The 27,596-nt window shown below is 44.0% G+C and overlaps 1 pseudogene; it reads left to right on the forward strand.

The window, feature by feature from the left end:
- Positions 1-27,596, forward strand: part of LOC138205515 (uncharacterized) — a 79,607-nt pseudogene that overhangs the window by 43,906 nt on the left and 8,105 nt on the right.

Raw genomic sequence — 27,596 nt, forward strand, 5'->3', positions numbered from 1 at the left:
TTCTCTCATCAAATCCAAAGTGAATAAAATGTGTCCATCAGTTATCTCGGTGTTGTTAGCTAAAGTCACTCCTTATTAGTTTTCTGGAGGTCCATCTGAAAATAATCCCTCATTCATTTGAAAATAAGATTCAAAAAGACCTGTTTTTGGGGGCGTGTCTGTTTGATTGACAGGCTTGTGGTTACAGCTGTCGGTGGGCGGGACGTAGTATCGTCAGGTTTCCAATCAGATCAGTCAGATCCACCGCTGGCTCCTCCCCCAGTTCATCCAAATATGGTCACTTCCTGCTCCAAACTTCTCCAAACTAGCAGGATGGTAACGGACAGAATGTAAACTGGAGGCTTCATGATGTTCACAAACGAACGATGATGTTACTGATGGTTGATGGTTGGTTTTTACTGGGTCCAGTTCCTGATTCTTCATCAACTTTGACTAAAACAACTAAAAGCTTGAAATCTAATTTGTGAATCATTTCAGCGACCGGCTGTTGGATCAGCTGTAATTTCTCACATCCTCCTGCACATTATGAAGACATATGAAACCACTGACCCCAGATCACATGATGGACTGCTAGATGACAGCATTGGACTGATCTGAGCTGCAGATGTGTGAAGTTGAAGGTTTGTGGCTGGTAAATGCAGAAACATCCAAAAGTTTCAGAGCCAGTAATATTCTCTTTGAAATAAACACAATAAATACATATTTTCAGAATGAAGTGACTGAAGCCCTTCACATGTAACATGAATACGCTGTCTGAACTAAATTACTACGTTTTAGAATCAGTTTTGAGTAAAAATAAAAAAATATATATTTTTAACCCTTTGAACTTCAGGTTATTTTCAGGCTAATTTCATGACCTTCTGTTTTCAGTACATACAGCAGTTGTGTAGAGGAGATTGTGTAGAATATGGTCATATCTGAACCATGTTTGTGGGACAAACAAATTAAATCTCTTTTTTTCCATCTGAAACAGAGTTTGACACATTCAGGTCATTTAGAAGGTTAGTCATCAGAAAGTGGAGCTGATGTTGTGAAAAATGACCCGGTTCTGGTTCTGGTTCTGATCTGAGTGTTGTTCACACAGACTCTCACACACAAATATTTACATATCTCAGTGTTGGAAACAAACAGCCGTTCTGGATGGAGCTCCATCTGTGACTGCTGCTCAGTGTATGTATCGTGTATATGTGGTATATATGTCATTATACAAAATATATTTTGTATAATGTTAGTAGATATAAATTATATATGTCAGTATATATATATAGTATATATGTCAGCATATATATCGTATGTATGTCAGTATATATAGTATACATGCCAGTGTATATGTAATATATATGTCAGTATATATATGTAGTATATATGTCAGTGTATATAGAATATATATGTCAGTGTATATGTAGGATATATGTCAGTGTATATATAGTATATATGTATATATGTATATATATACATATATATCTATATATATAGATATGTTAGTATATATGTCAGTATATATATTGTATGTGTATACATATACATATATATAGTATACATGTCAGTGTATATCGTATATATGTCTAAATTAATAAGATGTGTTAGTCATTCACCTTGTTTTTTTTAAAATTTTATTTTATCCAAATCAAAAAAAAATTAACTCATCAGTTTACATTCTGCATGTAACTTACTTATTATCATATAATATCATATATGTGTCAGTGTATATATAGTAAATACTGTATGTCAGTGTATATATAGTATATATCTCAGTATATATATATATATATATATATATATATATATTGATACATATATATTGATATATATATATATATATATATGTCAGTGCATATATCGTATATATATATCAATATATATATATAGTATATATGTCAGTGTATATATCGCATGTATATTTCAGTATATATATTATATATCTCAGTGTATATATTGTATATATATCAGTATATATGTAGTTTATATATCAGTATATATGTGCATATATATATTTGAAATCAGATGGTCTGCTAATGACACAAATGTAATATACGTGTTAAGATACGTGACATGATGTTACCTCGCTGCACACAGTTGAACATCAGACCGATGTTTCTGACAGTAAAACCGTTCAAAGGTTGATACAGTATATATCTTCCCAAGATGGCGGTGGATGTGTTCATAATTCAGGCTTTAAATTTAACACATAAATGATCCAGGGTGAACACATCAGACAGGTTGTGAGGCCTGAAGGTTTCACAGCTGCATATCACTTTCTGCAACTCTCAACATTGTTTTTTTGCCACATAAGATGCTTTTTGTAGATTTTCTAACATTTAATTTGTTTTAGGGAGCATAAAGCAGACTGTCCCAATAACCATCCCTGAAGAAGAGGAAGAGGAGGAAGAGGAGGAGGAAGATGCACCTTGAGATTCTGTCCATGAACATCACACCCAGGATTGTCTTGGTGAAATACCAACTTCTATTTAAAGAACACAGTTGATTGCACTGCAGTAACTGAAGAAGTCAGACACATATTAATGAACTATCAATAATAATCTGTCTGTAGTAAACACTTCCTGTCTCCCCGGGTTAAAGGACATTTTCAAAGTAAAAGCAGACATCTTCACTTCAGCATGTTTTCATGGTTAGCTGATGAGAACCCTTCAAATACAAATATAATTATTCAACTTGAAAAAAGAAACACTTCAACAATGAGAACTATTCTGAAGACTGAAGGTGTGAATGATCTGGAGACAACCGCTGCTACGTGATGGAAGACATTAATTTGAATGTCAGTGCTGCCAACAACAAACTTGCAGAGTTCAGTGAGATTATCATTATATTAATATTTAGTCTGTGAGTGTGGTCCGTCCTGCCTGGAGCTTTGTGTACATTAGTATTCAGATTCACAGCCATCCAGCAGGAAGGAGCTGCTGCAGCGTTGTCCTGCGTCTCTGTGCAGGCTAACAACCAGGGAACATTTATTGAGCTAGATGTAAAAGGGAGAGACACACAAACACAGAGAACATAGAAAACAGTGTTGTGCAGTTTTAATGCTTCGGACAGCTGAGCCCTTCTCTGCTGTTGGTTCTCCATTTTAGCAGAAAAAACGGGCAGTGGTTCAGATCCTCTCTGTTCATGCCAACTTCTCCCTCAGTTTCTCTCTGCCAAGCTTGACGCCAGCCTGCCTGTTAGGGCCAACGCTTCAGGCTGCCATTAACAGGCCGAGCACAGACATGCCTCAGTGTTGGTGGTGATGGTGAGTTAACCGGCTCTGACACCAGGAAGGTCCTGATTTCATATGGACAGTATGGAGAAGGTGACATGATTTACACTAACTAATGATTAATGGTTTATTGTTTACTCACCAGTATCATGTGAGTTTTAACATGCAGGAGTGAAATGTGTGCTTAGAGCTTCATTCAGTTTGAACACTTTTGACTTTTACTCTGAAACTCAGCTCTAAGACGAGTGATGAAATCCTTCTTTTGAAGCTTATGTCAGGTAAAATCTTGAGGTGAAACATGCTAAAGGAACAGGAACCTTCAGGGTTATAATGCAGGTACAGTGCCGACAAAACAATAGTCCTCCCAGTTGTAGATAATATGCAATGTCATATGAAAGAAAGCACTGTTAACGATCTCAGGCACTGTTTCTGGACTTAACACAGACAAGCAACATCCCATCTGCTGCTCATATTTGTTTAGCTACAGATATAAAACAATAGAAACCAACTGTAGCTCCTGACGGTCCACTCAACGTTGCAGAGTCTCCTGATGTTTCACTGAAATCTTCACAAAGTAAAAGAAGTCAGTCGATTCACGAGCCAAAGATAACGTGCCTTATCCCAAAGCTCTTTACTGAACTCTTTCAATTATAGTTGATAATAGTTTCAATTGTATAATCCCGTTTCCCCAAAAGTTGGAATGCTGCATAAAATGTAAATAAAAATAAAATGCAATGATTTTATTTAATTGCAATTAGACCAAGGTCAACATCCATCCATCCATTATCTATACCTACTTTATCCTGAACAGGGTCACGGGCAGGCTGGAGCCTATCCCAGCTCACTTTGGGCGAAGGCAAGTTCACCACTCTGTGAAAGACTGTGAGGGAAAATAGTGCAACTTTCTAAGAATAAAACTACAAAGAATAAGTGGATTTCATCATCTATGGTTCATAATATCATTAAAAGATTCAGAGAATCTGGAGAAATCTCTAAAACACAAGGGACAAGGCTGAAAACCAATATTGGATGGTGGTGATCTTTGGGCCCTCACGCAGCACTGCATTAAAAACAGACACTATTCTGGAGTGGAAATCACTGCATGGGCTCAGGAACACTTCTGAAAACCATCGTCTGTTAACACAGTTCATTGCTGCATCCACGAATGCAGGTTAAAACTCTACAAAGAAGAAACCAGATATAAACATGATCCAGAAACACCGCCACCTATCCTATATCAGGCAAGAATGGGACAACATTTCACTTTCAAAACTCCAGAAACTGGTCTCCTCAGTTCCCAAACTTTTACAGAGTGTTGTTAAAAGAAGAGGTGATGCAACACAGTGGTAAACATGATCCTGTCCCAACTTTTTAGAGACGTGTTGCTGCCATCAAATTCTAAATCAACATTTGATATGTTGTATTTGGTCTATTCTTAATTAAATGAGTTGACATGATTTACAGATCATGTCTCATCAATCTGTTTTATTGAGCCTACATTTTACACAGCTTCCCAACTTTATATACAGTGCATCCAGAAAGTATTCACAGCACTTCACTTTTTCCACATTTTGTTATGTTACTGCCTTATTTCAAAATGGATTAAATTAATTTTTTCCTCAAAATTCTACACACAATACCCCATAATGACAAAGTGAAAAAAATGTTGTTTTAAATTTTCGCAAATCTATTACAAATAAAAAATGAAAAAAAAAAATCACGTGTTTTTTTCACAGCCTTTGCCATGACACTCAAAATTGAGCTCAGGTGCATCCTGTTTCCACTGATCATCCTTGAGATGTTTCTACAACTTGATTGGAGTCCACCTGTGGTAAATTCAGTTGATTTGGAAAGGCACACACCTTTCTATATAAGGTCCCACAGTTGACACTGCATGTCAGAGCACAAACCAAGCCATGAAGTCCAAGGAATTTTGTGTTGACTTCTGAGACAGGATTGTATTGAGGCACAGATCTGGGGGAGAGTACAGAAACATTTCTGCCGCATTGAAGGCCCCAATGAGCACAGTGGCCTCCATCATCCGTAAATGGAAGAAGTTTGGAACCACCAGGACTCTTTCTAGAGTTGGCCCCCCGGCCAAACTAAGCGATCGGTGGAGAAGGGCCTTAGTCAGGGAGGTGACCAAGAACCTGATGGTTACTCTGACAGAGCTCCAGCGTTGCTCTGTGAAGAGAGGAGAACCTTCCAGAAGGACAACCATCTTTGCAGCACTCCACCAAGCAGGCCTGTATGGTAGAGTGGCCAGACGGAAGCCACTCCTCAGTAAAAGGCACATGACAGCCCGCCTGGAGTTTACCAAAAGGCACCTGAAGGACTCTCAGACCATGAGAAACAAATGTCTCTGGTCTGATGAAACAAAGATTGAACTCTTGGGCCTGAATGCCAAGCGTCATGTCTGGAGGAAACCAGGCACCGCTCATCACCTGGCCAACACCATCCCTACAGTGAAGCATGGTGGTGGCAGCATCATGCTGTGGGGATGTTTGTCAGTAGCAGGAACTGGGAGACTAGTCAGGATGGAGGGAAAGATGAATGCAGCAATGTACAGAGACATCCTTGATGAAAACCTGCTCCAGAGCGCTCTGGTTCATCTTCCAACAGGACAACGACCCGAAGCACACAGCCAAGACAACAAAGGAGTGGCTTCGGGACAACTCTGTGAATGTCCTTGAGTGGCCCAGCCAGAGACTTGAACCTGATTGAACATCTCTGGAGAGATCTGAAAATGGCTGTGCACCAACGCTCCCCATCCAATCTGATGGAGCTTGAGAGGTCCTGCAAAGAAGGATGGGAGAAACTGCCCAAAATAGGTGCCAAGCTTGTAGCATCATACTCAAAAAGACTTGAGGCTGTAATTGCTGCCAAAGGTGCTTCAACAAAGTATTGAGCAAAGGCTGTGAATACTTATATACATGTTATATTTTGGTCTTTATTTTTAATAGATTTGCAAAAATTTTAAACAAACTTTTTTCACTTTGTCCTTATGGGGTATTGTGTGTAGAATTTTGAGGGAAAAAATGAATTTAATCCATTTTGGAATAAAGCTGTAACATAATAAAATATGGAAAAAGTTGAAGCGCTGTGAATACTTTCCGGATGCACAGTATGTATATACTGTATGTGTGAAAAAGTGTTTGCCCCCTTCCTGTTTTCTTGTTTTTTTGCATGTTTGTCACACTTAAATCTTTCAGACCATCAAACAAATTTAAATATTAGTCAAAGATAACACAAGTAAACACAAAATGCAGTTTTTAAATGAAGGTTTTTATTATTAAGGGAGAAAAACAATCCAAACCCACATGGCCCTGCGTGAAAAAGTGTTTGCTCCCTAAACCTAATAACTGGTTGGGCCACCCTTAGCAGCAACAACTGCAATCAAGCATTTGCGATAACTTGCAATGAGTCTTTTACAGCGCTGTGGAGGAATTTTGGCCCACTCATCTTTGCAGAGTTGTTGTAATTCAGCCACATTGGAGGGTTTTCCAGCACCAACCGCCTTTTTAAGGTCATGCCGCAGCATCTCAATAGGATTCAGGTCAGGACTTTGACTAGGCCACTCCAAAGTCTTCATTTTGTTTTTCTTCAGCCATTCAGAGGTGGACTTGCTGGTGTGTTTTGGATCATTGTCCTGCTGCAGAACCCAAGTTGGCTTCAGCTTGAGGTCACGAACAGATGGCCGGACATTCTCCTTCAGGATTTTTTGGTAGACAGTAGAATTTATGGTTCCATTTATCACAGCAAGTCTTCCAGGTCCTGAAGCAGCAAAACAGCCCCAGACCATCACACTACCACCACCATATTTGACTGTTGGTATGATGTTCTTTTTCTGAAATGCAGTGTGACTTTTACGCCAGATGTAATGGGACACACACCTTCCAAAAAGTTCAACTTTGGTCTCATCAGTACAGAGTATTTTCCCAAAAGTCTTGGGGATCATCAAGATGTTTTCTGGCAAAAATGAGACGAGCCTTAATGTTCTTTTTGCTCAGCAGTGGTTTTCGTCCTGGAACTCTGCCATGCAGGCCATTTTTGCCCAGTCTCTTTCTTATGGTGGAGTCATGAACACTGACCTTAACTGAGGCAAGTGAGGCCTGCAGTTCTTTGGATGTTGTTGTGGGGTCTTTTGTGACCTCTCGGATGAGTCGTCGCTGTGCTCTTGGGGTAATTTTGGTCGGCAGGCCACTCCTGGGAAGGTTCACCACTGTTCCATGTTTTCTCCATTTGTGGATAATGGCTCTCACTGTGGTTCACTGGAGTCCCAAAGCTTTAGAAATGGCTTTTCCAGATTGATAGATCTCAATTACTTTCTCATTTGTTCCTGAATTTCTTTGGATCTTGGCATGATGTCTAGCTTTTGAGGATCTTTTGGTCTACTTCACTTTGTCAGGCAGGTCCTATTTAAGTGATTTCTTGATTGATAACAGGTGTGGCAGTAATCAGGCCTGGGTGTGGCTCGAGAAATTGAACTCAGGTGTGATAAACCACAGTTAAGTTATGTTTTAACAGGAGGGGGCAAACACTTTTTCACACAGGACCATGTGGGTTTGGATTTTTTTTTTTAAGTGTGAGAGACATGCAAAAAAATTGGAAATCAGGAAGGGGGCAAACACTTTTTCACACCACTACGTGTGTGTGTATGTATATGTATGTATATGTATGTAGACAGATATATATATATATCTGCTGCTCATATATACAAAATATATTTTCTGGAATAAAAAATAGAAACCAACTGTAGCTCCTGACGGATGGCTAAAGTTAGCCTTCATTTGTTTCAACAAACCATGTGATCCTGCTTACCCCACTGTTTACACACACACACACACACACACACACACACACACACACACACACACACACACATATACACACACACACACTCTCCTTGAAGAACCCATGTGATGTTGAATAACTGGCTGATTACATTAACATTGAAGGACTACTTGGAAGCAACTTGTTTCCTGTTTCTCTCTAATTGGACCACTGGAGGATCAAATTATATGAGATACAGTAAAAGAAGTGAACCAGGTCAAAAGTACATCTGGTTTTGACCTTTTCTTGGTAATGTGAACAAAATGAATTAGATAACTCTTGTTCAGTTAGAATTCATTTTAATTATCAGTTTAAAAATATGTTTTACAGCAGAATAAAAAAAATCTGTTACATCTCATATTTTTGCCAGTTTTTGCACATTATATTTTCTTCTCTGAAGTGTAACATTGTAACCCACTCAGATGCCAAGCTACTCCCAACCCTACAAGAAATTCTGGACTCACTGGGTCTGTCGTTTTCTCCACCGTTAACCTCTGTGCTGAACATTCACAACATAAAACAGCACCTTCTTCCTTTGGAGCACAAACACACCAGTTACCCTCCAAAGTTTGATGGAGATGAGCCCCGGGGACCTCTGAAGAAACATCATCATTCACTAATCATACCGGGAGCGGCAGGACATGCAGGTCCTCATATTGTGTCCACCGTAAGTAAACGAGTTGATCGGTTTTCTCAGTTCCAGCGAACCTGAAAGTTTTCCAGACTGTTCTTACGATGCCACTGCTTTTGTTTCCCTGATCCACCTCAAGAGGAGGCGAGCCAAACTTCAGGGGCCCGCAGAGTGCAAGAGTGTATTGGGAAAGAAACTCAGTCAGGACTTATCTGTCTGTGTGTGTGTGTGTGTGTGTGTGTGTGTGTGTGTGTGTGTGTGTGTGTGTGTGTGTGTTGCCTGAAAACCTTACAACCCCCACAGAGGTGTCTGCTGGTAGAGTTTTAACCTGCATTTGTGGATGCAGCGATGAACTGTGTTCACAGACGATGGTTTTCAGAAGTGTTCCTGAGTTCATGCAGTGATTTCCACTCCAGAATAATGTGTTTTTAATGCAGTGCTGCCTGAGGGCCCGAAGATCACCACCATCCAATACTGGTCGGTTGTTTTGTTGAAATCACCTTTTCATTCTTTGACCTGGCCGTAGAGGGTATTCTCAGCAGATGATGATGATGGTGTTCTTCTTTTTCCCACCTTCACCTCCTGACTGAAGTTTTAGTTGCTTTACTTTGATCCTGTTTTCATCCAACACCTCTTTTGTATGTAGGTTAACAAACATTCCCGATGAGAACAAGCCAGATGAGATCATTTCATAGAGACTTCAGCTTTCAAATGTAATTTAACTTAATTACAAACTGTTCACCAACATTTATCTCGTGAAAAAAGTGGAGTAAAGTAGTTTAGCTGCACTCATCATCAGCATCCTTTAACATATCTCCATATACTAATGAATAAACGTAGAAGATGTGTGAAAGTTATTGTGTGTAAGACGCTGTCTCTCCAGTGTGTCAGCATGTTTTAAACATGCTCTCTGTTTCTAATATCTGCAACATCCTCATCATGCTTCTTTGAACTCTTTCATCAGACTGGCCTTGAGCTGAAATTTAAATGAAGGATTATTGGATGCTTTTCTTTTCCAGTTTCTTGAATAAATTATCTCAGTTGGACAGCGTTGTTTATTTCATTACAGCCAGTGCTGACTCATGGCGCAACCTGCAGGCATCTGTGGTCCAGAAGGATTTTATTATTTTCACCAAATTTCTGAGATCATTTGTATCTGGCATTGATGGTGTGAATTGTCCTGCAACTAAATCTCCAACCATTTTCAAACACCGAGTAAGACAAGAGCTGTTTTGCTGTGCTTTCATTGCACATACCAGCGGACTGCATCATAAAACTGTTGGCTGTAATAAAATTGATTCAGAGATTAATTAGAGAGCAGCACTCAGATTAGGCCGAGAATACCTCGTTCTTTTTATTGGACCATTCATTGCAGTTTTACTTTTTTCATTAAGGAACAAACATGCTGGCCTGTACATTTGTGGAAACACTCCCACAGGCTGAAAATCAGAAGCAGGACACTTCTTTTGTTATTCGGGGGGGGGACTCAGGAAAAGCTACGTTCCAGCTGGGCTGAATGCTGAGCTGGTGAACTGGTAGACTGTTAACTTGACAAGAATACTGACCCAGAGAAGACTGGAAAACTGTATGTTCTGAAAGAAGCATAACAAAATCAGACCTTAAACATTTGTTTTTTTAGTAGATTCTGAACAAAACCATCATGATCGAGGGCAGAGATCTTCACAAGCTGGAAACTGAAAAACTTAACCAGCTACAAACTCCTAATACTGCCAAATCAGAGACATAATCCCAACCTGAATCTGTGCTATAGTTTAACAGTTCCTCTTCAAACACAGCAGAGGCCCCTGAACACTATTGCAAAGGAGAAATGGTGAAAAGAATTGAGGTATTAATACAATCCTATTTCCAGAAAAGGTGGGACTTTGTGTGTGTTAATCACTATGTTGCATCACCTCTTCTTTTAACAACACTCTGTAAACGTTTGGGAACTGAGCAGACCAGTTTCTGGAGTTTTGAAAGTGAAATGTTGTCCCATTCTTGCCTGATAAAGGATTTGAGCTGTTCAACAGTTCAGGGTCTCCTTTGCTGTATTTTTCATGTCCTGATGCTCCAGATGTTTTCAATGATTGACAGGTCTGGACTGCAGGAGGCCAGTTTATCAGCGGACTCTTCTACTACGCAGCCATGCTGATGGAATACGTTCAGAATGTGGTTGGACGTTGTTCTGCTGAAATAAACAAGACCTTCCCTGAAAGAGACGTTGTCTGGATGGCAGCATATGTTGCTCTAAAACCTGAATATCATTCAGCATTAATGCTTCCTTCCAGATGTTCAAGCTACCCATGCCATGTGCACTAATGCATCCCTGTACCATCATAGATGCTGGCTTTTGAACTGAGCGCTGATAACAAGCTGGATGGTCCCTCTCCTCTTTAACCCGGAGGATGTAGCATCCATGATTTCCAAAAAGAATCTCAGATTGTGATTCATCAGAGCTCAGGACAGTGTTCCACTTCACCTCAGTCCAACTTCAATGATCTCGGTCCAGAGAAGGTGGTGGTGTTTCTGGATCATGTTTCTATCTGGTTTCTTCTTTGGAGAGTTTTGCATTTGTGGATGCAGCGATGAACCCACACATTATATAAATTCTTTATACACCATATGGATTGAAAGGAACTGGAGAAGCGGATCCAGGTCAAAGGTCATCTCATAACCATCATGAAGCGCTTCAGAACAAAAACAGTGGAACTAATTAAAGTTTCATTCTGAATCAGAGTGGAATGGAGAAGATGGTGAGAGAGACAGACATGCTGCCAGATAATTACACAGCATCCTGTGTGTGTGTGTGTGTGTGTGTGTGTGTGTGTGTGTGTGTGTGTGGGAGTGTGTATGTTTCTTGCGTCATCTCTCTACTTAATATCATAATTCAATAAAGCTGCATCTATTTTCAGCTGCGTGACTGAACTCTGCTTGAAACAGCACCTTGACGGCTTTTGTGTTTGACAATTGGAATACTTTCTGGGGAAAACCTGGTCTGATCCGGAGAGATGGCATCCATCCTACTTTGGATGGTGCAGCTCTTCTTTCTAGAAATATGGCCATGTCTCTTAACAGCCCTAAAACCTGACATCCAGGGTTGAGGTCAGGATGCAGAGTTGCAGTCTTACACGCTCCTCTGCAGCTTCTTTAGAGCTGTCACTCACTCAAAACCTTCAACATCCTATAGAGGTTGTGTCTGTACCCAGACCACCTATATTTAAAAAACTCAAGAAAAGATGTATCAATAAAAATGGAATAAAAATTGATCCTACCAAATTAATGGATCAAAAAAATCGGACAATTAAAAGCGAACTATTAAATATCAGATCTCTCTGGTCTAAATCTCTGCTAGTAAATGACTTGATAACTGATCATCAGATTGATTTACTCTGTCTCACAGAGACCTGGCTGCAACAGGAAGAATATGTTAGTATTAATGAAGCAACTCCTCCCAGTCATATTAATTATCATATTCCTAGAGATTCAGGCCGAGGAGGAGGAGTGGCAGCAATCTTCCACTCAAGTTTATCAATTAATCCAAAGCCAAAACTTAGTTATAATTCATTTGAGAGTCTGATTCTTTGTCTCTCGCACCCAAACTGGAAAGCACAGAAACCGATTCTATTTGTTGTTGTTCATCGCCCACCTGGTCCTTATTCTGTCAGGAGTTCAGTTTTGTCCTCCGTTTTGCCCCCGATCACCTCTCCTCCTGTGTCCCCTGTCTTTGCCTGTGGCCACGCCACTCACCTCCCGTGGCCACGCCCCTCACCAGTCCCAGCAGATGCAGCCACTCACCCCTGATCACCACCTGCAGGTGTGCTGCATCTCCCTGATCACCTCCCCAGACTATATGTAACCTGCCCCTGCACAACTCTGGTTGTCGGTGCATTTTTGTTTAGCCACCCGTCCGTCCTCTGTCTGCTCTCCGTCCGTCTTCCGTCTGCTCCCCGTCAGCTCTCCGTCAGTCCTGTACCTGTTCCCGTTCCTCCAGCCTCTGTGTCTCCTGCGGATATCCCCGTCAAAATCATCAGTCGGTGGAGTTGCCCTCCCGGCTTGGAAGATTGTTGACGCCGTCCCTTCCGCTGGTCTGCCGGCTGCCCTGTTACCCGTGTCCCCCTGGAGCTGTTGGTTGAGTTGCCCTCCCGACTGGACGTAAAGTGGACACGCTTGGTGCCACCTTTTGGTTTGTAGTTTTTTGTTTGTTTTTTGGACAATAAAGACTGTATTTTTGGAACTTGAAAACCTTGAGTCTGTGAGCTTGCATTTGGGTCCTGGAAAAACACCCACCACATAACAGAATGCACCGACCAAGGAAGGACCCAGCAGCCACAGACTCGAATCCTAAATACATGACTTTATTTCAATATTTTTCCAATCAGGCCCGCCTGAATGACACGGTTTCCGCTGAACCCCGGACTGGGTTCGAGGGAACCCGCCTGGCCTTCTGGGACCCCCCCAGAAGGAGGTGGCAACGCCGGGGTCACCGGCCATCCGGTCCTGCTGCGCCCTTAATCTCTGGACGTGTAGCCGTCAGTCCAGTCCGTCGCTACGAGCGGGCCCACAGCCCCGTCGGTCGCTACGGGCGGGCCCACAGCCCCGGCGGTCGCTACAGGCGAGCTCACAGCCCCGGCGGTCGCTACGGGCGAGCCCACAGCCCCGTCGGTCCCCCCTACGAACTCTCTACCCCCGCAGCACCGGCGAGAGATCCGGACGCCATCCGGGCCCGGGCGTTGGCCCTCAAGTATCTGCAGCATGGCCTATGCGGCAGTAATGCTGCTCCTTCGTTCCCCGTCGCTGGACGGGTCATCGACGTCCTGCCTCCAGCTCCTGCTGCCTTCGAATGGGTCGACGCACCGCCTCCTGCTCCATCCTCCTGTGCGGTCGTCGCCATGCCACCGGCCCCTGCTGCCTCCGGCGCGGTCGACGCCCCGCCTCCGGCTCCATCCTCCGGCGCGGTCGTCGCCACGCCTCCGGCTCCGTCCTCCAGGGTGGTCGACGCCCCGCCCCCTCCTCCGTCCTCCTGTGCGGTCGTCGCCACGCCACCGGCCCCTGCTGCCTCCGGCGTGTTCGACGTCACACCTCCGGCCCCGTCCTCCGGCGCGGTCGTCGCCACGCCTCCGGCTCCGTCCTCCAGGGTGGTCGACGCCCCGCCCCCTCCTCCATCCTCGTGTGCGGTCGTCGCCACGCCACCGGCCCCTGCTGCCTCCGGCGCGGTCGACGCCCCGCCTCCGGCTCCATCCTCCTGCGCGGTTGTCGCCACGCCCCCGTCTCCGTCCTCCGGCGCAGTCGCCGCCCCCGTCTCCGGCCTCCGGCGAGGTCGGCGCCCCGCCTGCGTCCTCTGGAGAGGTCCCCCGAACCCGCCCTGCCCCGTGGCCGTCCTCCGGAGAGGTCCCCCGAACCCGCCCTGCCCCGTGGCCGTCCTCCGGAGAGGTCCCCCGAACCCGCCCTGCCCCGTGGCCGTCCTCCGGAGAGATCCCCCGAACCCGCCCTGCCCCGTGGCCGTCCTCCGGAGAGATCCCCCGAACCCGCCCTGCCCCGTGGCCGTCCTCCGGAGCGGTCACCCCAGTCCACCCTGCCCCGTGGCCGTCCTCCGGAGAGATCCCCCGAACCTGTCCTGCCCCGTGGCCGTCCTCCGGAGCGGTCACCCCAGTCCGCCCTGCCCCGTGGCCGTCCTCCGGAGCGGTCACCCCAGGCCTCCCTGCCCCGTGGCCTTCTTCCGTCCACCTAGGTTTCCTGTCTTGTGTTAGTGTGGTCCTCCGTCCCTCCTCCGGTCCCCCCTCCTCCCACCCGGTCCAGTTTTGGTCACCGAGAGACTCCCTTTGAGGGGGGGGGGGGGTACTGTCAGGAGTTCAGTTTTGTCCTCCGTTTTGCCCCCGATCACCTCTCCTCCTGTGTCCCCTGTCTTTGTCTGTGGCCACGCCACTCACCTCCCGTGGCCACGCCCCTCACCAGTCCCAGCAGATGCAGCCACTCACCCCTGATCACCACCTGCAGGTGTGCTGCATCTCCCTGATCACCTCCCCAGACTACATGTAACCTTCCCCTGCACAACTCTGGTTGTCGGTGCATTTTTGTTTAGCCACCCGTCCGTCCTCTGTCTGCTCTCCGTCCGTCTTCCGTCTGCTCCCCGTCAGCTCTCCGTCAGTCCTGTACCTGTTCCCGTTCCTCCGGCCTCTGTGTCTCCTGTGGATATCCCCGTCAAAATCATCAGTCGGTGGAGTTGCCCTCCCGGCTTGGAAGATTGTTGACGCCGTCCCTTCCGCTGGTCTGCCGGCTGCCCTGTTACCCGTGTCCCCCTGGAGCTGTCGGTTGAGTTGCCCTCCCAACTGGACGTAAAGTGGACACGCTCGGTGCCACCTTTTGGTTTGTAGTTTTTTGTTTGTTTTTTGGACAATAAAGACTGTATTTTTTGGAACTTGAAAACCTTGAGTCTGTGAGCTTGCATTTGGGTCCTGGAAAAACACCCACCACATAACATATTCAGAGTTTCTAACTGAATTCTCTGACTTTTTATCAGATTTAGTGCTGAGTTCAGATAAAGTGACGATAGTGGGAGACTTTAACATTCATGTTGACGTGGACAACGACAGCCTCAGTTCTACTTTTAGCTCATTATTAGATTCTATAGGCTTTTCTCAGAATGTAAATAAACCCACTCACCGTGGTAACCACACCCTCAATCTGGTTATGTCGTATGGGATGGAAAGTGAAAATGTAATTGTATTTCCTCAAAACCCTGTTGTGTCGGACCACTTCTTATTAACATTTGAAGTTACAATAATGGACTACACAGCATGTGGGAATAAATCCCACTACAGTAGATGTCTGTCAGATAATGCCGTGGCCAAGTTTAAGGAAGCAGTTACATGTTTATCCTCTTCGATGCCATGTTAAAGCAGTGGAAGGCATCTACGTTGATCTTAGTCCCACACAAGTGGATCATCTGGTAGAAAACACTGCAGTATCTCTGCACAACTCTGGATGATGTCGCCCATCTGAAGAAGAGTGTAATGAATCAGAGGAAGTTGTCTCCATGGTACAACTCAGAATTACGCTCTGCTAGGCATATTAGATCAGATCAACCTGTCTATTGTAACCAGCTATGTACCGCAGGCTTTTAAAGTGGCTGTAATTAAACCTTTACTTAAAAAGCCGACTCTTGATCAGCTATTTTAGGAAATTACAGACCAATTTACAACCTGACGTTTATTTCTAAAATCCTTGAAAAAGTTGTTGCAAATCAACTTTTTGATCATTTACAAAGGAATGATCTGTTTGAGGATTTTCAGTCAGGCTTTAGAGTTCATCATAGCACAGAAACGGCTCTGAAAGTTACTAACGACCTTTTATTAGTCTCAGATAATGGACTCATCTCTGTACTTGTTCTTCTGGACCTCAGTGCTGCTTTTGATACGATTGATTATTTGATCTTATTGCAGAGATTAGAAGACGTTACAAGGATTAAAGGAACTGCATTAGACTGGTTCAAATCCTACTTATCAGATAGATTCCAGTTTGTCCATGTCAACAATGAGTCTTCCAGACAAACAAGAGTTAATTATGGAGTTACACAAGGCTCAGTGTTAGGCCCAATACTTTTTACTTTGTACATGCTTCCATTAGGAGATGTCATCAGGAAGCCCTGCATAAACTTCCATTGTTATGCAGATGACACTCAGCTATATCTTTCTATAAAACCAGATGAAACTAATCAGTTTGTAAAACTTGAACCCTGTCTAAAAGACATAAAGGCCTGGATGACCAAAAACTTCCTGCTTCTAAATTCAGACAAAACGGAAGTTATTGTACTTGGTCCTAAACACCTCAGAAACTCTTTCTGTAATCACTTAGTTACTCTAGATGACGTTGTCTTGGCCTCCAGAAAAACTGTGAGGAACCTTGGAGTCATATTTGATGAGGATCTGTCCTTTAGCCACCATATAAAGCAAATCTCCAGAACTGCCTTCTTTCATCTACGTAATATTAATCAAATCATGAAAATCCTTCCTCAGCGTGACGCAGAAAAACTCATTCATGCGTTTGTTACTTCTAGGCTAGATTATTGTAATTCCTTGTTGTTAGGATGTCCAAATTACTCATTAAAAACCTTGCAGCTGATCCAAAATGCTGCAGCAAGAGTACTGACGGGATTTAGCAAGGTGGACCTGAACCAACCCTAAGTTATGCTGTTACAGGCCGAGGCTGCTGGGGGACCTTGTTACATGCTGAGCTTCTTTTCTTTCCTCCTACTCTTTAACTGACTCATACCTCACCATCTTTTTCTCTCCCATAGCTTTTTCTTATTGTCTGTTGTCTCCATTCAGTTCCCTCGCTTGCGTAGTTTCTCTTCTTTCTTTTGCAGATGTCCTGCCATGGAGCTGCATGTCTCTGCCCTGCGCTTGTCGTCGCCACCAACAGTTCTTCTCTTCTATCTCTATGCTGTCCTTTTCTCTCTATGCTCTCCTCTCACCCCAACCGGTCAAGACAGATGGCCGCCCACCTCTGAGCCTGGTTCTGTCGGAGGTTTCTTCCTGTTAAGAGGGAGTTTTTCCTTCCCTCTGTTGGAGGTTTTTCTCCCTTAAAGAGGAGTTTTTTCCCTCCTAGCTTATGTGGGAATTGTTGAATTGTTGTGTTTCTCTGTATAATATTGTAAAGTCTTGCTGTAAGGACTTTAATGTGTTAAGTGCCAGGAAATAACCTGTGTTGTGATTTGGCGCTATACAAATAAAGTTGAATTGAATTGAATTGTTGAGTCTCCATGAGGAAGTCTTTATGATCATCAGAGTTTTTAACATGTGTGTGAGAGTATTCCAGCAGATGCTCTGTAGTCTCAGAGGCCGACCAAACACAGCAGTTTAAAGAAGGACATAAAAAGAGTTTCAGATGAAGGATGTTTCAATGGGTCAGTATATCATGTATTCAGAACAGGTCAACCCGTCAGCACCACCTGCTATTAACAGTGTTTGGAACCCAATGACATGGAGACTTGAAACAACCAAGAAATCATTTATTAAAACACTTTAAATATTCCAAGGTTGATGTGCTTTGAAACAATATACCCCTGATCAAGATACAACCCTGTTTCCAAAAACGTTGGGACGCTGTGTAAAATCAAATAAAAACAGAATTATAAAATAATGTAAACTCATATTAAACATAAAAGGCCTGTCTCCCTATGGTGTGTCTCCCTGGTGTGTCTCCCTGTGGACTGTCTCCCTGTGGTGTGTCTCCCTGGTGTGTCTCCCTGTGGATTGTCTCCCTGTGGTGTGTCTCCCTGTGGACTGTCTCCTTGTGGTGTGTCTCCCTGTGGACTGTCTCCCGGTGGTGTGTCTCCCTGTGGACTGTCTCCTTGTGGTGTGTCTCCCTGTGGACTGTCTCCCTATGGTGTGTCTCCCTGTGGACTGTCTCCCTGTGGACTGTCTCCCTGTGGTGTGTCTCCCTGTGGACTGTCTCCCTGTGGACTGTCTGAGTGAAGGCCTCATCTACTGAATCACATGTTTAATGTGTGAAGCTCTGTGTCCTGCTGGAGTCCCTGAAACGTCCATGTTGGTCTTCTACTTCCCGTACAGACGGAGGTTCAGTACAGATGTGGGCTAATCTGGGTCATGTGAGGGTCTAATGTTCCTGTCATGTGTCATGACTCCAACCCCGTCATTCAGGAATGGGGCTGAACTCCGAGGGAACCTGACATCCTGGGGGTTTCCACCGTTCCTGGTGTGTGTGAAGAGGGTCATGGAGGGCGGTGCTGGGAACACGGCCGGGACAGAACCTGGTACACCCTGGTGCTCCACTCGGTACGAGTCCTGTAGTCCTGATACCTCAGCCCACCAACAGCCCCGTCTGTCTGACTGACTCCCACTCAGTGACCTCAGTCTGCAACCCCCCCCCCCCCCCCCCTACACACACACACACACACACACACACACACACACACAACCACACACATAGACAGACACAACCCTACACACACACACACACACAACCACACACATAGACAGACACACACACACACACACACACACACACACACAGAGAGAGAGACACAACCACACACATAGACAGACACACACACAGACACACACATACACACAGACACAACCACACACACACACACAACCACACACATAGACAGACACAACCACACACACACACTCACACACACAACCACACACATAGACAGACACACACACACACACACACACACACACACACAGAGAGACACAACCACACACATAGACAGACACACACACAGACACACACATACACACAGACACAACCACACACACACACACAGACAGACACAACCACACACATAGACAGGCACACACACGCGCACACACACACAGACACACACACACACATAGACAGACACATACACACAGACACAACCACACACACACACAGACACAACCACACACATAGACAGACACACACACACGCACACACACGCAGACACACACAGAGAGACACAACCACACACATAGACAGACACACACACAGACACACACACACACAGACACAAACACAAACACAGACACACACGCGCACGCACACACACACACACACACAGACACAACCGCACACGCGCACACACACGCAGACACACACAGAGAGACACAACCACACACATAGACAGACACACACACAGACACACACATACACACAGACACAAACACAAACACAGACACACACGCGCACGCACACACACACACACACACACACACACAAAACATCGAAGCAGTCTTGGATTTGATTGATCTATACTTCCATATTCTTACTCCACATCAGTTATTGTTATGAACCCTATTCACATTAGATATTTTCAACAACAATACAAGTGTCACTGATGAAATATATTCTGAGTTTGTGTCTAATTTAACATCATCCTCTTCCTATCAGCCACCTCAGACCTAAGAGTCACCTTCGACTGTTACTGTCAGTTTAACTCAGTATCAGAGATTTTAATTCACTTCATCAGACGTCATCTGAAGGATTTTACACTTGAGCATCGGTCATGTCTGCAGAATATGACGTGAATATTACCGTCCACATGAAAGTCTGTCAAATGTTCAAACCTGGAAAGTGACATTTGAAAACACAAGAAGTTATGACTGAGTGAGTGAGAAATTGAAGTTATTTGGTATCAAACGTTTCACAGAAAAAACTGTTTCACAAGAATTAAAAACACGGTAAAAACACACAAACTTTATCTAAGGTAGACGGAGAAGACGTTTTTGGGTCGACATTCATACATTTACACACCAGTCTCTGAATTTATTAATTTTTTTAGAGTAATAGAAACAACACACTTCTCATCTTATATTTCATTATTGTTTTGGTTGACATGTGAGGGTCATCAGCTGATGTCTGTCCACCTGGTGGAGGCGTCGTATTAATAACAGTTCAAACAGCAGCACAGAAGAGGTGCAGAGGACTCGTTGATCTTCTGTTACTTGAAATAAGCCGATGAGCAGAGTTTGATGTGTGGAACTTATTAATGTTGTGAGTGTACTTATAGAACTCTCTTTGTGAGGACCAGTTTAAGTTTTCACCAGCGGATGGAGGACTCACTTTCTAAAACCCTTCAAAGCATCTTCAGAGGATTAAGACTTCATTTTAGGGTTAAAGATAGAATGCATTATATGAGTGAATGTCTTCACAAAAATAGACGTACAAACGCGCGTGTGTGTGTGTGTGTGTGTGTGTGTGTGTGTGTGTGTGTGTGTATGTGTGTGTGTGTGTGTGTGCATGTGTGTGAGACTGCTGTCAGGTTTGCATATATGTGCCGATGAATACCCTTTTGTCCAAATTGTCCAAGTGATGCAGTGTCCCATGGGTGCCAAATGTCTGCTCAGTGTTTCAAAGGCCTGGTCAGAGGGGCCCGGAGCCTCATTATGAGCCTCACTACCATTACGCTCTGCACACACACACACACACACACACACACACACACACACACATGCACCTATCTTGTTTGGACTCTAGGATAAATTCAACTCTAAATGTCTAAAATTAAAACTGATTTCAATTATTGATCATTTAATTTCAACCCAAGTCCGAAGGTCGAGCCTGCAGAAAACCCGGACCAGAACCAGCACTGATTGATGCAGCACTCAGCCAAGAGAGGCCTGGTCAGGGTGCCAGTGGCCGGGGCATCACCAGGGAGGTGGCACCCAAACAAGCAGCACAAACACTGCATTTCTGCTGCAGCAAACCGTCCAGCTTAGCAACAGCTTTGTCCCTCAGCTGTTCTCACACACACACACACACACGCACGCACGCACGCACGCACGCACGCACGCACGCACGCACACACGCACGCACACACACACACACACACACACACACCATCGGAGGATGTTTGTGGTCGTTGTTAATCTTTGTAAGAGGGAACATGACCACAGAAGCTTTAAAGTAAAAACAGGTTTAATGAGATAAAACTCAAAGTTCTGCATCATTATTTGCTTCATCCAGTCAAAAGTGTGAAATAGACACGCCTGTCCACTACAGCAGAACGTGAGATAACTACGCTTGGTGCTGTCTAGGCGGGAAAGTTACACATTTTCCTGTCGTGGACGAAAATAAAACCCACTAAATGCTTTGAGCCACGTGATCTACAGGAAAATGAAACCGATAATAAAAAACACGCGTTTGGGGTTTGGAAACAAAAAACAACTCAAGTAAAACGTTGTCACTTCCTGGATTTAAAACTCATCATCCCGCATGACAGTCTGTGACAAACCCCACCATGCCACGCCCCCTGCTTCCCACATCACATGACATTTACGTGCATGTAAGTTACACGCTTTAAAAACATGTAAACTTTCACACTTAACCCTTGTGTTGTCCTTGGGTCAAAATGACCCGCAGCTGTGTTCAACCAAGTTCTATTTTATTTTAATACTTTTTGGGATCAGTGGTGACAAGGAGGCTGTGAGGGTTTCTTTAAAGAATGATGACCAATGATCCCAAAAAATATAAAAATATAGAAATAAAATAGAACTTGGTTGAACACAGCTGTGGGTCATTTTGATCCAAGGACAACATGAGGGTTATGCAGCCCAAAGCGTGGCTATCTCATATTTTGCTGTAGTGGACAGACGTGTCTATTTCACGCTTTGTCATGATACTGTGTTGCAGTCCTGGCTACATTGTCCACTACATTAACGCCATCACTCCACAGACCCTCCTTTCTTTCTTTGTGACCGTACTTTCTTCGGCATCGTATGATGTTGTTTGATGTTGTATTTTTGTGTTACACCTTTGTCTGGTCGTAACAACATTTTGTTCCCCACATTCAGCATGTGGAGGCTTGTTGCAATCTTTGCATGCCCCTTTGCAGGGTTTGATTAAAGGGGGAGTCCGTCATCAATGTCATATCACTGATCGCAATGAACACGACTCCGCCCACCACAGCAGTAGAATGACGTGTTCTGCAGCTCTGCAGCAGCTATTCAGAGTCACTAACTCCAATGACATCACTGTTGTATCATAATAACCAAAGTGATCCATCATATCAAACGACTGTTTTTTTTTAATGAATATAATTAATAGTGTGTGCCTCTGTTGTGCAACTCTGTAGACCTGTTAGCCTGTTGGGTTTGGATCATATCAGATGTGGATCTAAAATCTTAAAAACACAAGTCCCATGGATGGTAGGTAGGTAGGTAGGTAGTTACTTTATTAATCCACAAGGGGACATTTTTTCACTACAGCAGCATTTATAGATACAGGAAAGCAATAAAATAACAGTAAAAAAATGTTAAATATAAAAATGCACAGTATATACAGTATATACAGTACAGTATGTATATATTTGTTTTTATATTTAAACAAACAAGAAACACAGACAACAGTGTTATTGTTGTGTGATGGATTTTTGCCAGAGGTGAGTTATTGTACAGTCTTATTGCAGCGGGCAGGAATGATCTCCTGTATCTGTCCTTGTGACAGCAGAGCTGGAGGAGTCTTTTGGAGAAACTTCTCCGCTGTCCCTGCAGCAGGTAGTGGAGAGGGTGATCAGGATTATCCAATATGGATAATAGTTTGTTCAGCATCCTCCTCTCCACCACCTTTTCCAGGCTGTCCAGTTTGCAGCCAATGATGGAGCCGGCCTTCTTAACCAGTTTGTTAAGTCTGTTGGTGTCACCGGCTCCAATGCTGCTCCCCCAGCAGACCACAGCGAAGTACAATGCACAGGCCACAACAGACTGGTAGAACATCTCCAACATCTTGCTGCACACATTGAAGGATTGAAGTTTCCTCAAGAAAAAGAGTCGACTCATCCCCTTCTTGTAGACAGCGCTGATGTTGGTCTTCCAGTTCAGTCTGTTGTCGATGGAGACACCAGGAACTTGTACTCCTCAGCCATGTCCACCTCCTCTCCCAGAACTCTCAGCGGTTGTGGAGCCGTCGTCTTCCTTCTGAAGTCGACCACCATCTCTCTGGTCTTGGCCACGTTCAGAAGCAGCTGAAGTCCTCCACTACTGCCCTGTACTCATCCTCCCGTCCATCCCTTATATACCCGACCACTGCAGAGTCATCAGAGAACTTCTGCAGATGGCAGGACTCTGAGTTGTACTGGAAGTCAGTGGTGTATAAGGTGAACAGGAAGGGAGACAGAACAGTTCCCTGTGGAGCTTGTGGAATATAGATCTGATTAAAGCATATGTGGGCTCATATGATGTACGTTCAAAATACATACTGACTGTAATCATTGTAAAACACATTGTTTATGCAGAAACATATCACGTGTATGAAATATGGCCAAATGTAGGATGCAACTAGTGCATCACATTAGGAAATGAAATGTGTTCGAGGGAATTGAATGTGTTGACTGTTTGTCTTAACATAGAAAACAGGAATCTGTGTGGACGGGTCACGTGGGGTGCAACTTGCTATCAGGCAAGAGGAGGTGAGGCTTAAAAGGAGGACAGTGGAAAAGTACTGAGACAAACATATGCAAATGTTCCCGCCACAGTATAGGTCACGCCTCTTCCAATAGTATAAGTGTATGTGCCGGAAAGCGGGAAGTTAAAATCCAACAAAGAGACGTTTGGTTGATGTTGGGCTCTCCAAGATATCTTGTATGCTATGCTTAATAAAAAATAAGCTAAGACCGGTAACTGCCTAAAGACTGCTTCTATCAACGGACTCGGGGAAAACAATTGGGGATACAACAAGCTCCAGTACCACTGGCCACCGCATTAGACAGCACAATGCCCAGACGGACAAACTGTGGTCTGCCTGTCAGGTAGTCAGTGATCCAGGAGACGGTGGACGTGTCCACCCCCACCACCTGCAGCTTCTCACTCAGTAGAAGTGGTTGGATGGTGTTGAATGCACTGGAGAAATCAAAGAAAGTGATTCTCACAGAGTCACCGGTTCCATCCAGGTGCGACTGAGCTCGTTGCAGCAGGTAGATGATGGCATCGTCCACTCCCACATGAGGCTGATACGCAAATTGCAGCGGGTCCAGTGAAGATTTCACCAGTGGCCTGAGGTGTGCCAAGACCAGCCTCTTCAGCACCTTCATCACATGAGATGTGAGGGCAACCGGTCGGTAGTCGTTGAGGCCAGATGGAGTCGTCTTCTTCGGTACAGGAACCAGGCAGGACGTCTTCCACAGCACCGGGACTTCCTCCTGCTTCAGGCTCAGGTTGAAGAGGTGTTGTAGGACCTCAGCCAGCTGGACGGCGCAGATCTTCAGGACCCCGGGGCTGATGCCATCAGGTCCTGCAGCCTTGAGCTGGTGGAGTCTCTCCAGCTGTCTCCTAACCTGGCCAGTCGTCACAGAGAGAGAGGGGGGGGTGTCATGGCGTCGATGGAGGAAGAGCCCTTTGAAGTTGAGGGCTCTGTGTCTATGCAGCTCACCAGGGGGAGCAGAGGGGGAGGGGGGAGGCAGCAGAGGTGTTTGGGAGGCGTAAGGTGTCAGACCTACCAAGGGGGGGAAGGGCAGTAGCACTGTATGCATCCATGGCATTAGCATGCAGTAGGTCCAGGGTTTTATTGTTCCGGGATATCTTTGTTCAACCAGACTGAGCTAGCTGAGCAGTTTAGTGTTTCTATGTTCTGTATTTATTCAGTTGGAGACTAGAAATCCACTGTTGCTAGGTGGTTACTAAGGGTCAGATTACTTCCTAGAGTAGTAAACATTGCATACGTTACATCAGAGTCGACTGATTGTTTTCCAGTTCTTAGTCATGTGTTGCTATGGAAACGGTCATCACACCAACAAAATGTTTTATATTTTGAGTGAATTGCCCCCCAATACGAATACATTATGATTACATGTTTTATTTAGATGGTAACTTGTATAGTCGTGATATTACAGAAGAGGGTGTTCCTTAACGTCATTAATGACGCCTCGTTCCTGAACGCATCACTGAAATACTCCTCAATATGTTTGTCTGAACGCTTCCACCATATTTCTTCTGTTTATCTGTGTCCAGTGAAATGGCATGAACTTTGTTTAAGGGCGTGGAAGTCAATGGAATTCAAACTGTGTGTGTGCACAAACTGTGTGTGTGTCTTCTCAGGGGGTAAACTGCTTTGAGTGAAGATTTGTTGTTCTTTATTAAAGTTGTCTGAGCGTGCTGCCTTCAGGCTCCAGGAAATGAAAGCATTGTTGTAGAGGTGGTGTCTGTTCCAGGAGCGCTGTAGAGTTCTTAGTCAGGAATGTTCTGGAGTCTGAGAAGTGATCTGCTGATGCTGTTAGCCTCCATCCACCACACAGCCGTCTGCTGGTGTTTTGGATTCATACTTTCACAGGATCCCCCAGGCTCTTCAGACTTGTGTGTTATCCATATGATATCCCAGACAATATAACAAGTCTTCATCCTGATGCACAAGCTCTGCTGTATCTGCTGTACATCGTCCCTCCTGGACCTCATCATGTTTGCTTCTCCAGCTGTCATGTTGGTACTCAGGAACCAATGAAGTACATCAGTGATGGATTATTAAACAGGATTACTAGGCTGAAGGTAAACCCTGGAGACCAAGGTTTCAGGAGGTCACAGGTCAAACAGCTGTTGGAAGATCAGAACATAGACATATATACATAGACATGTATACATAGACGTGTATATGTAGACATATACATATATATATATATACATGTGTATATATGTCTATGTATATATATATATACACACACGTATATATATATATATATATATGTCTATGTATATATAGACATATATTCATAGATATACATACATAGACGTATATACATAGACGTGTATACATAGACGTGTATACATAGACATACAGTGATGTGAAAAAGTGTTAAATGATTCAGATCATCAAAAAATTTAAATATTAGTCAAAGATAACACAAGTAAACACAAAATGCAGTTTTTAAATGGAGGTTTTTATTATTAAGGGAGAAAAAACATCCAAACCCACATGGCCCTGTGTGAAAAACTGTTTGCTCCCTAAACCTAATAACTGGTTGGGCCACCCTTAGCAGCAACAACTGCAATCAAGCGTTTGCGATAACTTGCAATGAGTCTTTTACAGCGCTGTGGAGGAATTTTGGCCCACTCATCTTTGGAGAGTTGTTGTAATTCAGCCACATTGGAGGGTTTTCCAGCACCAACCGCCTTTTTAAGGTCATGCCGCAGCATCTCAATAGGATTCAGGTCAGGACTTTGACTAGGCCACTCCAAAGTCTTCATTTTGTTTTTCTTCAGCCATTCAGAGGTGGACTTGCTGGTGTGTTTTGGATCATTGTCCTGCTGCAGAACCCAAGTTGGCTTCAGCTTGAGGTCACGAACAGATGGCCAGACATTCTCCTTCAGGATTTTTTTGGTAGACAGTAGAATTCATGGTTCCATTTATCACAGCAAGTCTTCCAGGTCCTGAAGCAGCAAAACAGCCCCAGACCATCACACTACCACCACCATATTTGACTGTTGGTATGATGTTCTTTTTCTGAAATGCAGTGTGACTTTTACACCAGATGTAATGGGACACACACCTTCCAAAAAGTTCAACTTTGGTCTCGTCAGTCCACAGAGTATTTTCCCAAAAGTCTTGGGGCTCATCAAGATGTTTTCTGGCAAAAATGAGATGAGCCTTAATGTTCTTTTTGCTCAGCAGTGGTTTTCGTCTTGGAACTCTGCCATGTGGGCCATTTTTGCCCAGTCTCTTTCTTATGGTGGAGTCATGAACACTGACCTTAACTGAGGCAAGTGAGGCCTGCAGTTCTTTGGATGTTGTTGTGGGGTCTTTTGTGACCTCTCGGATGAGTCGTCGCTGTGCTCTTGGGGTAATTTTGGTCGGCAGGCCACTCCTGGGAAGGTTCACCACTGTTCCATGTTTTCTCCATTTGTGGATAATGGCTCTCACTGTGGTTCACTGGAGTCCCAAAGCTTTAGAAATGGCTTTTCCAGATTGATAGATCTCAATTACTTTCTCATTTGTTCCTGAATTTCTTTGGATCTTGGCATGATGTCTAGCTTTTGAGGATCTTTTGGTCTACTTCACTTTGTCAGGCAGGTCCTCTTTAAGTGATTTCTTGATTGATAACAGGTGTGGCAGTAATCAGGCCTGGGTGTGGCTCGAGAAATTGAACTCAGGTGTGATAAACCACAGTTAAGTTATGTTTTAACAGGAGGGGGCAAACACTTTTTCACACAGGACCATGTGGGTTTGGATGTTTTTTCTCCCTTAATAATAAAAACCTTCATTTAAAAACTGCATTTTGTGTTTACTTGTGTTATCTTTGACTAATATTTAAATTTGTTTGATGATCTGAAACATTTAAGTGACAGGCATGCAAAAAAATTGGAAATCAGGAAGGGGGCAAACACTTTTTCACACCACTGTATATACAGAGACGTTGCTGCTATATGTCAACACGTCCACCATATTGGTCCAGAACAGACCAGGCTGTCATCACATACAAGTAAACGGGGG

Source organism: Embiotoca jacksoni, unplaced genomic scaffold, assembly GCF_022577435.1.
Source record: "Embiotoca jacksoni isolate LCO1_2020_lvr unplaced genomic scaffold, fEmbJac1.0.p SCAF_29, whole genome shotgun sequence".
Taxonomy (NCBI): Eukaryota; Metazoa; Chordata; class Actinopteri; family Embiotocidae; genus Embiotoca; species Embiotoca jacksoni.